The following is a 12,960-nucleotide window of genomic DNA, read 5'->3' on the forward strand; positions in this document are numbered from 1 at the left end:
TTGCATATAACCCCATCATATTATAATAATTAATCACAATTTTTAATCTCGTATTAATATTATTAATTCTAAATTAAATATTGTCCAAATTAACTTATAACAGAAAACCATATTTAATTCTTACCACATATTTTGTTAGATTTATGGAATAATATTTTTTACGCACAATATTATTATTATTATTATTATTATTATTATTATTATTATTATTATTATTATTATAGTTGAAAGATGATTCAAAATATAAAATGTGAAAAAGGTTATTTTAGTAATGATATATGGTACTTAGAGTTTAATTTGTAGATAAATTATTGGGCCATTAGAAAAAAAATTTCAATTAGTTATAAATGAATTTTGGTTTTTTTTACTATAAATTAGTTATAATGCACAAAATTAATACCGAAAACATTTTAATTTTTTTGCTACTGAAAATTTAAATTTTAAAGGGCCCAACCGGGTTCGAACCGGTGACCTCTTGATCTGCAGTCAAATGCTCTACCACTGAGCTATGGACCCTTTGTTTATTTTGTAATTTGTATAACTTAATTTTTAAGTTGGACGCTCATAGAATGAAAATCCTATAGCCCAAAATATAGTAACTAGCAACAACATATACTATTTTTAGAGGAAAAAAAAAAGAACTATCAGATGAAGCCCAGAGCAGAGCTAATAGAAAAGACACTAGCAAAAAGAAAAAAAAATCAACCCATATATATTTGCTTCAGATTCTTAATAAGACAAGGTTAGTTAGATACTTAAATTGTAGTTCAATGTATAAGCTGGGCTAACTAAATGCAGTTAGCTAAGCCAACCCTGACTCTAAAACCTTAAGCAAGACTGTAAGACAGATGCATGATTATGTGTTTATGTAGTACGTTGCACGGATATGTTAACACTTGATTACCAAAAAAATAAGACTCAATTTATTGATAGTTTTTCTTAGATCCACAACAACTAAATTTACTGAAAATATTTTTTTATGCACCTTAAAATTTTTATATCTATTAGAAGTATAGGTGAAGAAATTAAATAAGAAAAAAAAAAGCGTGTGACCTACAATTTGGTCATAGAATTGGTATTTAATAAGTGTGTGACACACAGAAAAGTTTTTTTCTTTTTTTAATTTGTATAGGTTTTTCTTTATACTTATCTTATGCTAAAATTTATTCTTTTGGGTCAATAAAAATTAGATTTTACATGAAACTATTTGTCATGCAAGATTAAGTTAATAGACAATAACATTAAAGAGTAAAGAAAAAGAAAAAATCTGAGCAAAATTAAATTTTTTATGAGAACCAACAATGACAATGTTATATAAGTAACTTGAAATTGGTAGTTTGGACTTGAAGGATTGGCCCAAGTATTATGAGAGGTGGTCTCCGACTTGTTGGCGTTCGGGAGTCGCTGTCCGAACTGTGTGTTTGAAGGAATGGGAGGTGGTACCTGCAAAGACACTCCAATACCTAAGTCAGCAAGGGATTAAGCAGGTTTTAAGAGTATTGGAACTTAGAGATACCTGAGGGGTGTCAGTGTATTTATAGTGGTGATCCAATAACCACCGTTGGAGTGGTTCCACTTTTCAGGGTGGATAACCGTCCCTTTATCTTATGGTAGTTGAGATATGGCTCCTGGAAGTAGGTTGAGAGATTTTAAGGACAGTTACTTATTTGAATAAGTGTTATCTGCCAGCTATCCTTCGAGCCCGACTTCTTTGGGATGGAGCCTGTGTTGAATCCGACCTCTTCTGAGGAGGTTGGTGGGTAGCGAAAACCAATCTTTGGGTTAGACCTTTTTGCCTTACTTGGACCTGGCCCTAGCGTTGGGTCGGGGATTGACAAGAATCATGGTGAACACCACTGGATCATCGTGTCCGGGAACAATGCCCAGCCCATCTTCTTTGGTGAAAGAGATGGTTGGGAGGTTGGGCGATTCGCTTCCGACTTGGTAGACTTCCTTTAGGTGTCTCTTGCGAGATGACTTTGTGAGGCCTCCTCCAGCAAACCCTCCTGAGATCATGTGTATGCCTTTTCGGGGTCTGTGCTAGTGGATCTCTTCGGTCCTCTTCATCTCGCTTCCTCTTGCCATGATGGTCCGACCTTTTCATGAGATATCTGTCAAGCCGACCTTCCCTGGCCAGCTTTTCTATCACATTCTTCAGGTCGTAACAATCATTTTTTGAGTGACCATATAGCTTGTGGTACTCACAGTACTCGCTACGGCTTCCCCCTTTCTTGTTCTTGATGGGTCCAGGGGGCGGTAGCCTTTCAGTGTGACAAATTTTCCTGTAGACGTCAACTAGGGAAACTCGTAGGGGAGTATAAGAGTGATATCTCATAGGCCTTTCAGTCCCGACTTTTTCTTTTTTCTTGGACTCTTTCTCCTTCTCTTTTGATGAGTGAGAGTGCCCAGATCGCCAGCTTGGCTCTCGTAGCCTGGCGTTTTCTTCCATGTTGATGTACTTTTCAACTCTTTCTTGTACATCACTCAGGAAAGTCGGGTGCCTTTTGGAGATGGACTGGGAGAAAGGGCCTTCTCGAAGTCCACTTACTAGGCCCATGATCACTGCTTCTGTAGGTAGGTCTTGAATTTCTAGGCACGCCTTGTTGAACATTTCCATGTAATCCCTCAAAGGTTCTCCGACCTCCTGTTTTACTCCCAGGAGGCTCGGTGTGTGCTTTACTTTATCCTTCTGGATTGAAAATCGCATGAGAAACTTTCGCGAGAGGTCGTCGAAACTAGTACCCGGCCTGGGGGAGGGGGGAGGCTGTCGAACCACTTCATCGCTGCCTTTGTCAAGGTTGTTGGAAAGGTCTTACAGCGAGTAGCATCAAAAGCGTCGGCTAAGTACATCCGACTTTTGAAATTGCTCAGGTGATGCTTTGGATCAGTAGTCCCGTCATATAGGTCCATGTCGGGGCTTTTGAAGTTTCTTCAAACTTTCGCCCTCATTATGTCCTCACTGAATGGGTCTTCTCTCCCAACGGAGAGTCTTCTCGGTCACTACGAGAATTTCGACCTCGGAGATTGGATTCCAACCTCAAGAGCTTTTCTTCAAGCTCTTTTCGGTGCTCGGCCTCTCTTCTCAGGTTCCTCTCTGCCTCTCGTTGCCGCTCTAGTTCTTGTTCTAGCTGCTCCAGCCGTCCCTGGTGGCCGTGGAGTAATCCCATGAGGTCGGCAGCGAGGGGCTGCTCCCTTTTTTCTGGTCCGTACACCTCGGAGGGAATCCCCCTGGGGTCTTTTTCACCAGAAGGGCCTTGGTGGTGCTAGGCACCTGCTCCGTGCAGGGATACTATAGCCCTGTCGTTGTTGGCTACATCTAACTGCTCTTGCTCTGAATCAGATGCAGTGTGCCCATCCGAAGGCTGGTCGTCCGCCATTACTGGATGATCGTTCAGGTCCCCGGCAACGGTGCTAATGTTATGTAGGTAACCTGAAATTTGTGGTTTGGGCTTGAAGGATTGGCCCAAGTATTATGAGAAGGTGGTCTCCGATTTGTTGGCGTTCGGGAGTTGCCGTCTGAGCTGTGTATTTGAAAGAATGAGGGGTGGGACCTGCAAAGACACTCTGATGCCTAAGTCAGCAAGGGGTTAAGCAGGTTTTAAGAGTATTGGAACTTAGAGATATCTGAGGGGTGTCAGTGTATTTATAGTGGTGATCCAATAACCACTGTTGGAGTGGTTCCACTTTTCAGGGTGGATAACCGTCCCTTTATCTTAGGGTAGTTGAGATATGGCTCCTGGAAGTGAGTTGAGAGATTTTAGGGACAGTTACTTATTTGAATAAGTGTTATCTGCCAGCTATCCTTCGAGCTCGACTTCTTTGGGATGGAGCCTGTGCTGAATCCAACCTCTTCTGAGGAGGTCGGTGGGTAGCGAAGACCAATCTTTGGATTGGACCCTTTTAGCTTACTTGGACCTGGCCCCTAGCGTTGGGTTGGGGTATGAACAGATAACAAATAAAATATCAAGAATTTAATTACATATATAAAAAGAGGGTCGCTCTACTATACAGATGTAATTTTGTACAGATTTACGGATATACCATCTCCTTGTGTCTCCTGTCGACACGTGTTGTCTCCCTTGTGCGGCTGGAGCAGGCTTTCAGCGAGGTGTGGCCGTGTGGGCGCTCAAGGGTGGGCCGAGTGAGCCGAGGTGGTTTCATGAAATAGAACAGGGTTTGTGTGCGCCGGGTTCCGTTGGTGAGACATTTGCGTTTTGGGCTTAAGTGGACGCAAAAAAAAAAAAAAACAATGGATGAAAAAAAAGGCAACTTGGGTCTTCACCTCACGCCTCTCCTCTCAACAGAGAAAAACCTAGCTCCATCTACGAGGGTCGTCGCCTCCAGTCTGCTCGCTGTCGCTGCTGGTGGAGCTTGGGATCTGCGTGTGTTCGTCGTGGTAAAGCTCGCTTCCTAGTTCGCAAATCGCCAGTTGCTTCATTGCAGCGGTGGAGTCATTGTCCCCCGGCCCTTCACCCTGGTCAGTGGCGTTATCCCCGCCATTGCTTGTCATTTATGTTCAGTTATTCTCCGTAAATTATTAGCAAACGCATCTTCATGAGATCAAAATAATTTTTTCGCTTATGTCATTCTAGGTTTGCTAGAGTCGAAATACATAATAAGCATAGTATTTTTTTCCGAACATAATTGATTTCTTGTTCTTGGTTATGTCATTATTTATATGTGAATGAATAGTTGATGTAAGATTAGTTAAGAACTTAAGATAACCAATCTTTTTTCTGTTGAAGTCGTTAATTGTGGGATCAAACTGTAGGAGTAATTTTTTTTTGTAGGAAAAATATGAGTGAAAAGGCAAAGAATTGAAGGAATAAGCACTGTAATTGAAACATGGACAACTATAGAGAATTTAATTTTAACATGTGTATGATGATGCTGGGTTTTGAAAGGTCTTATTACTATGGGTACTGCTAGCATGGTAGGCATGATAATGAATATATAATTATTGAGATGGCACTTCCTGGTATTCCCATATAGGTTTTTGTCATCTTTTAGTATGTACTTTGATGGTTCACATGTTCTCCATGAAAATTGATTTAAGCTATTAGTTCCATGTGTTGTATTGTAAATTGCTTGGTTTATTCAGAAAGAAATGTTCTATGCTTGATTGCCTCTGAATATTAGAGTTGTTGTAAAGTTGAAGACTTGTTGCACTCTACTAAGCATGGGTAACTTCAAAGACAGTAGACACATGGACATGGTAATTCCAAAATTTTGTTTCATAGGGTCAGGCCATATATGTAAATTATAATGAAGCTTGTAAATGAGTTATAATTAGATATTAATTTGTTGTTGATATTATAATAGATATAAATTATAATAGACATAAATTTTTTTCTTTTTTAATTCCTGTGATTAAAATCTGGAAAGGATTTTTACTCTCGTGTTAACAATTGTGCTGAGAATTTTGTTGTACCTAATATGGTGTATAGGCTGTTAGTTTCTGTTTTTAAGTTAGTGAAAAAAAATAAAATTGGTGAATTTTGTTAAGGAAAGGAATACATTGGCCAATCTTCGTTTTCACTCAAAGAAAAAACAGGTGAATTAAGTTCAATCAGTTAAGTAGAAGACGAGATGGCAAAATAGTTGTTGCTGGTTTAGTTAAGTGAAAAAAATATTTTTTTTATTTCTTTGCGAAGGTGCCGATGAATTCACTAATGACATAATGAGTGTTAATATATTAATTATAAGTTGACCAGTGATATAGTGTATTTTTTAATTATAATAAATTTCTTTTTGTCACTTGCAACATTTTTCTTGATGAATTCTATGTTAAAACAGTTTCGATATACTATCTCATGCCAAGCTTTAATAACTAACTAATAACTTCATATTCTTTATATCTGTTTCGTAAATAGAACTCTTAATTTTTTTTTCCTCTTATTAACTGCTTTTAAAATTCTTTTCCAATGTATATCTCTAAGTATCCGTAAGAAAATCATCCTCCAGCTAGTACCCTGAAAAATACACAAAATTTAAATTACAAACAAAAATATTCAACTCTCGATACAATATTTACAGAATGTTATTTTTAAAATCGGTAAAAAATCAGTTCAACCAAATTGGAGAATTCCAAAATTACTAAAGACATGACCTGAAATAAGTCCTCTTTATTATTGGATGCTTCCTAAATTACCACTAAGCTGTATTATTTTTTATTATTGTATATGTTAATTATTATTTATACAGTTAAAATATACCATAGTTTTGTTAAAAATTATTTTTATTTCATACTCACTTGTATTTAAATTAATCATGCTTTTTTATTATTCATAGGACTGTTTATTATTTGGTTAATTAACCAAATTAATTTTATATGATAAAATTAGTTATTAACCGGTTAAAAAATTTAAAAGCTAGTTAAAAATTGATTTTTATAATTTGGTTTTGACTTTTGATTAACCATTTTTTAATAATGTGGATATAATTTTTAAAATTATTTTATTAAATTGATTAACCAAAATGTGATTATGATTTTTTAATTAATTAACTATAATTTAATTATTTTATGTACACCCCTAATTATTCATAATTATTAACAAAAATGTCATTACACATATGTAAACAAACACATCAAATAATGATATTAATTACGACATCATTATTCTTTTTGTGATTAAACGATATTCATTGCATAGTATTTTCCAGTAATAATAACGGAATAAATATAAACTAGGTAGTCACTTATTGGAATAAAAAACTGTTACTTTAGCATTAAAATAAAATTATAAATTCTTTATTATAAAAATGTACTACAATTTTATATACTTATGTCATGATCCCTGAATAATAACTTATTTATTATAATTTGTTAAAACTTGATTATTTTTAAAATATTGGTGGTGATGTCTATTTTAAATTGTAATTTTAGACTTGTGACTATTTTAATTTCTTTACTTTCGTAGGATCCATTCTATCGGTTCAACTAATAACTTATCTGTTAAACCAACAAACCAGTAAACTAATTATTTGACCGATTCAATCATCGCGTCAATTCTTACAACTATGATTTAGTCCATTCTACTGACCGGTTTATTGGATTGCGGTTTATCGTTTAAGGACTATAGATCATGAATTACGGTTTAAAATTTAGGATTTATAGTTTACGGTTTAACTTACATGGTTCATGGTTCATGGTTCAGGAATTAGTGTTACGGTGTCCTCTCACCTAGAGAAATAGACAAATCAACTGCAATTTAGGCTTTAAGGGTATAGGCTTTATTGTTCTCGGTTTTCGGGTTTTAGGACTATGGTTCAAGTTTTTTCGGTTTCGAGTTTTCGAGTATCAGATTCAGGTATGATGTTCTGGAATTAGTGCTACCCTGTACTTTCCCAACAAGAAATTCACAAATTAGTAGATTTTTTGGGTTTTGGATTTATCATTTAGGGTTTACTGTTATGGTTTAGTGTGACGGTTTACTTTCACCACAACAAACAAACATTATTCATGAATCTAACCTTCATTTTGTGTCATCGTCACTCTTTCTAGGGGTGTTCAAAACCGATTCGGACCGAACTAAACCGATGAACCAAACCAAAATAACCGAAAACCAAAAATGAAATAAAAAACTTGTTTTGCTGTTTTTTACGGTTCGATTTGGTTTTCGGTTCTGACCATGAAAATCCAAACCGAACCGAACCGAATCGGTTTGGCAAAAAAGCCTAAAAAATACCAACCCCACCCCCAGGCCCCCACCCCGATCCCCAAACGAGTGCTATTGCTGCGCATCCCTAACCCCCAATCGAAACCTAACCTAGCTCTCTCTTCTCACAATCTCGCCCTCTGCACACCCAGCCACCCATGTCCTTGAGTCTCGAGGCCGGCGGCACCCACGTTCCTCCCACCACCTTGAAGCCTTCCTCCCAAGTCCCAACGCCGAAGCCTTCCTCTTCGCAGACAGAGCAGAGATCCCCACCACCAGTGCACCACGAACACAAAGCTCCAGTCAGGCAGCCACAGCCAGCTCGCACAACAGGCCAGCACCCACTGACCCATCAGGCCAGTACCATGCCACCACCACTGACCCAACAGGTCAGCACAGCACCACGCCAGTGAAACGCCACCACCCAGCAGCGTTTCTGGGTTCTGGCCATGATCAACAGTTCAACACAGCACCTCCTAGTCTCCCACCCAGCCACCGATTCAAGTCAATATGGAGCCCAAGCCACCGATTCAGGTAATGTTTACCAATTGCTATTTATTGATGCATTGTTGCTACTTGCTGTTTGTCAGGTAATGTTGGTAACTTGGTATTGTTGAATTATTTTATTGTTGGTATTGTTGCTGGTTATTGATTTATTGTTCAGTTTATTGTTCATATTATCGTTCAGTTTATTGTTGGTAATTTGGTATTGCTGGTTATTGATTTATTGTTATTGGTATTGCTGGTTATTGATTTATTGTTCAGTTTATTGAGATCAATTTATTGTTCAATTTATTGTTGGTAATTTGGTATTGCTGGTTATTGATTTATTGTTCAGTTTGTTGCTGGTTTTTAATTTATTTGTTGTTGTGTTTCTGTCCTTGATTAGTTGATTTATTGTATTTGTTTATGTAGTTTGACGTCAGTTCAAGTGAGAATATGGGCGACAACCGGATTGCTGCCAGTTCCTCTTCCGAATGAATCAACAAGCATCAGATCTCCGAGTGTATTGCCTACTTTGCCAGCTCCTCATAGAAACACAAGGAAGCTTGCTAGTAGAGGTCGAGGGAAAAGGCGAGCTGTTGAAGAAGCTCCCATTGATGACTCCGCTGAAACTGAGACCGACAAAGGTAAGAGAAAACCTTGCTAGGTCTTGGACATGGGATCACTTTACTAAAGATGAAACTAGTAATCCACAGTACTCTAGAGCTAAATGTAATTGGTGTGGGGGCTAGTTATGCTTGTGATACACATAAAAATGGCACTAGTAACATGAAAAATCACTTGTTGTCACAATGCAAAAAATCACATGAGAAGACACCATAACTTTGCTATTGTTTAATGACAATTTATTTTTATTTTCAGTTGTATTGACTGTTGAACTATTAAACTTCTTTAATTGTCGTATTTGAATTTCTTTTGTCGTTAAATTTCATTAGATCAACACTTTGTTAGCTATTGTGTATTTGTGTTTGTCGATTTCAATGCTATGACTTTGTGAAATAGTATGGTAGTATTTTTTTTTGAATTGATTAAAAAACCGAACAAACCGAACTAAACCAAATCGATTTTAATTGGTTTGGTTTGGTTTGGATAGCCTTGATAAAAAAACCGAACCAAACCCAATCGCAGTTTAATTAGACGATCGGATCGGATGACTTTTCTCTCAAAAACCGAACCAAACCGCACCACAAACACCCCTCTCCTTCCACTATTTCATAACTTCCACCCAAAATGGCCTGAAGACCAACTGTCAACTGTTTTCTGATTTTACTTCTACTCGTCACAATACTATTTTCGCATCAAAGGCATACTCACATCTACACTAATCAAATTAACATTTTTTATTGCCTTCTTTTAATTAAAAATAATACTTAAAATACAAAAAAAAAAATGTCACCTGAATACTCCACATCAGATTAGGGGTTTAGCATTCAGTAATTATAGTGTCAATGTTATGACTTTGTGAAATAGTATGTAGTATTTTTTTTTGAATTGATTGAAAAAACTGAACAAACCGAACTAAACCAAATCGATTTTAATTGGTTTGGTTTGGTTTGGATAGCCTTGATAAAAAAACCGTACTAAACCCAATCGCAGTTTAATTAGACGATCGGATCAGATGACTTTTCTCTCAAAAATCAAACCAAACCGCACCACAAACACCCCTCTCCTTCCACTATTTCATAACTTCCACCCAAAATGGCCTGAAGACCAACTGCCAACTGTTTTCTGATTTTACTTCTACTCGTCACCAATACTATTTTCGCATCAAAGGCATACTCACATCTACACTAATCAAATTAACATTTTCTATTGCCTTCTTTTAATTAAAAATAATACTTAGAATACAAAAAAAAATGTCACCTGAACACTCCACATCAGATTAGGGGTTTAGCATTCAGTAATTATAGTGTCAACCAGTGACGGATATAGAAAAATTTTGATTTTTGGGCAAAAATAATATACGAAAATATTAAAATATTTAATCTTAATGTATTTATATTTTTGAATCTTCATGTATATTAGTTAGACAATATTATAATAAATAACTGTAATTAATACATCTAAAGTATATTAACTTACAAATATTTTTTTTATTGTAATTTTTGGGCAAAATATGTCATACATCTATTATTAATACTACCACATTTTTACCATATTTTTTCCTCAATTGCAATCTCTAGAATTTGAACCCTAGATCTTTGAGATGGGGAGGAAGAGATATGCCATGTGAGCTAAGGCTCATTGGCGCATATTTAATATTGGTTAAATCACATTTACTATATTAACTTAGAAATTTTTTCTGGTCACATTTACTATATATATATATATTTTTGGACAAAGTCCAGGTTGGAAGCCCAACCCAAACCAGACATGCTCCAAGCCCCTTCCAGCCAAAGCAACGGGACAGCAGCACTTCTTTCCCTAATCTTCTTCTTCATCATGGTTTCAACATTCTCCTTTTCCAACAGCTTCCGCTTTGCAACCGTTCATTGCACACGTGCCGTTGACAAAGTCAAAGTTTTGTTCCCGCAGGTATGCTGCTATCCTCCTCCAGCGTGAAGAGAGAGAAAACCCGAAGCTGCAACAATCACCAGTTCTCTGGCAGCAACACCTATCTCTCCTGCAATCAACCGCATTCTTGATTGATGCTGCCAATTATGCAGGTGTTGATGGAGTAGCATTTCTCCTCAACCGAGACCGCAAAGGTATACAGATGTTATATTCTTACTGATTTAGTTTTATTGGCACCCAGTCCAAATCAGATTCTCTTATTCATGATCTGTTTGTCATTTGTAGTGACATATGATTCTCTTTTTTCAAAATGTTGGTAATGGATTATGGCTTGCAAAAGAACCAATTTTGCTGAAGAGTACTGTCAAGTGTAAGGTTCGCCACTTTGTACGCCAAGACATTCCCTTCTTGAGGCACCCAGATGAATTCACAATTCGGGATGCTTCTTGCTAAATCCAATATTTCGTCTAGAATAACTTAAATTTCTGCAATTGATGCCTGTGATTTCAGAGCTTGAATGAGGACCATACTATCAGATTCTATCACATTTACTATATTCATTTGGGTGATATACTCTTTTGTTTTTTGTTCAGGAGTCATATACTCTTCAATGATATATTCCTCCTACATCATGGTTTTTCCTATCCATAATAACACCTAAAATAACCAAGGCCTTATGTGAAATGTTTTTGGTCTCCCGGCCCAATCATTACAACAGCATGCTTGGCTCTAACTATCCTTTTTGACATTTCCAAAAAAAAAAAGAATATTTGTAAATCTTTATACAATAAAATCTGTACACTATAATTATCCATAAAAAAATGATCGCACTCTTGTAAAATAATTAAGCTAAGGGTCATCTATCCCTTTCTAGAGAGACACAGAAAGGTACCATTGTGGTCTTAAAATAAATAAATAAATAAAAACTCCCCTTGCTTAATTAATCTTTCTTAAAACGATCGGTTATGCCATGTATATTTATTAATAGATAATTTAGATATACATACATAGAAATATTATATTCAAGTAAATGTTCAAGTTTGTTTATCCAATTTTGGATGATCCAACTTACTTGTTTCAGTCACACACAATATTCAATGTTTATGGTTCCACAAATAACAAATTTATATTTTGCAAATAAACATACATAAAGTAACTAATTAGAATTCATATATAGTACAAAGCAATACGCTACGATAGATGATATGATATGATCCAAGTACATAAATCAATTGATACCATATATATCTTTTCAAATTAAACTTAGTTTTCCAAAGATCAACCTCAAATTTCTTAACTTCGTTAAGTTGCCAAATAAATGAGGATTGTGTTCTACATTAATTAACGACATCTCTCATGCTTTGATGTCCTGAAACAATCTAAGTTTTAATGATATCATCTCATGCGTCAATCCAGCACCACAATCATAGTATTGTAGACTTCTAATATATGCATATTGTCCTACTGCCACATGCGAGGATGCAAATATTTTATGGGCTTAGGAGAAAATATTTTATATTTTTTTACTTCCTCTATGTTAGAGATACGAATGTGTCTCTTTTTACCGGTTTCATTTTTTTTGAAAAGTGACATGATAAGTTGATGATATGATATCAAAAATTCTATAATTTTAAAATCTAAAATTTAATTTTTATTGACAAAACAAATTAGTATAAAATAAATAAAAAAAATTGAAAGCTTGTTAGATATATAACCCATTAAATTAAATCGTACGTGCCATACATGTGCAATTTATTGAGATGGCAATATCATAAAATGAAGACTTCACATTTTGCACATACTCTTTGGGGTCTAACATATCATCATGACATTTATGATAATAGTTAAGGAAAGTTTAGGCCATAAAAGGTTCATTCTAAATTAAGTTTCAAATAAAGTGATAGATGCTACATGAATCATATAGTGCCTTCTACTCCAAAGCCATTCCCTTACCCATAATAATCTTCTAATAAAGCTGTCATTATTATTTGATGATTCTAATTAAACAAAATGTACAATGTACATGCACATATATATAAAAGGATAGGATTAAGATGTGTGTGGCTCAGCTCTTTACTAATGTGTAGTGACCCATTCTTATAATGAAGTGATGATGACAAGTGTCTATATCTAGGGTTACGTTGTTGCTTCATAGTGTTAATTACCATGTCGATTAATAAGATCCACCACATTAATCGATTATTGCAACATCACGGTTTGAAAAATACTAATTATATTACATATATATACAAAATTAATTACCATATAGAAATAAACTAGTTAT

General features: G+C 35.6%; 1 non-coding gene across 1 annotated transcript; it reads right to left on the reverse strand.

Annotated features, from left to right (window-relative positions):
• Nucleotides 1–444: 444 nt before the first annotated feature.
• On the reverse strand, nucleotides 445–516 carry TRNAC-GCA (transfer RNA cysteine (anticodon GCA)). Its single transcript has one exon. It is a non-coding gene; the product is annotated as a tRNA-Cys (tRNA).
• Between the last annotated feature and the right edge of the window lie 12,444 nt (nucleotides 517–12,960).

This window comes from Arachis ipaensis, chromosome B6 (genome assembly GCF_059453495.1).
Source record: "Arachis ipaensis isolate K30076 ecotype BB chromosome B6, ASM5945349v1, whole genome shotgun sequence".
In the NCBI taxonomy this organism is placed as follows: Eukaryota; Viridiplantae; Streptophyta; class Magnoliopsida; order Fabales; family Fabaceae; genus Arachis; species Arachis ipaensis.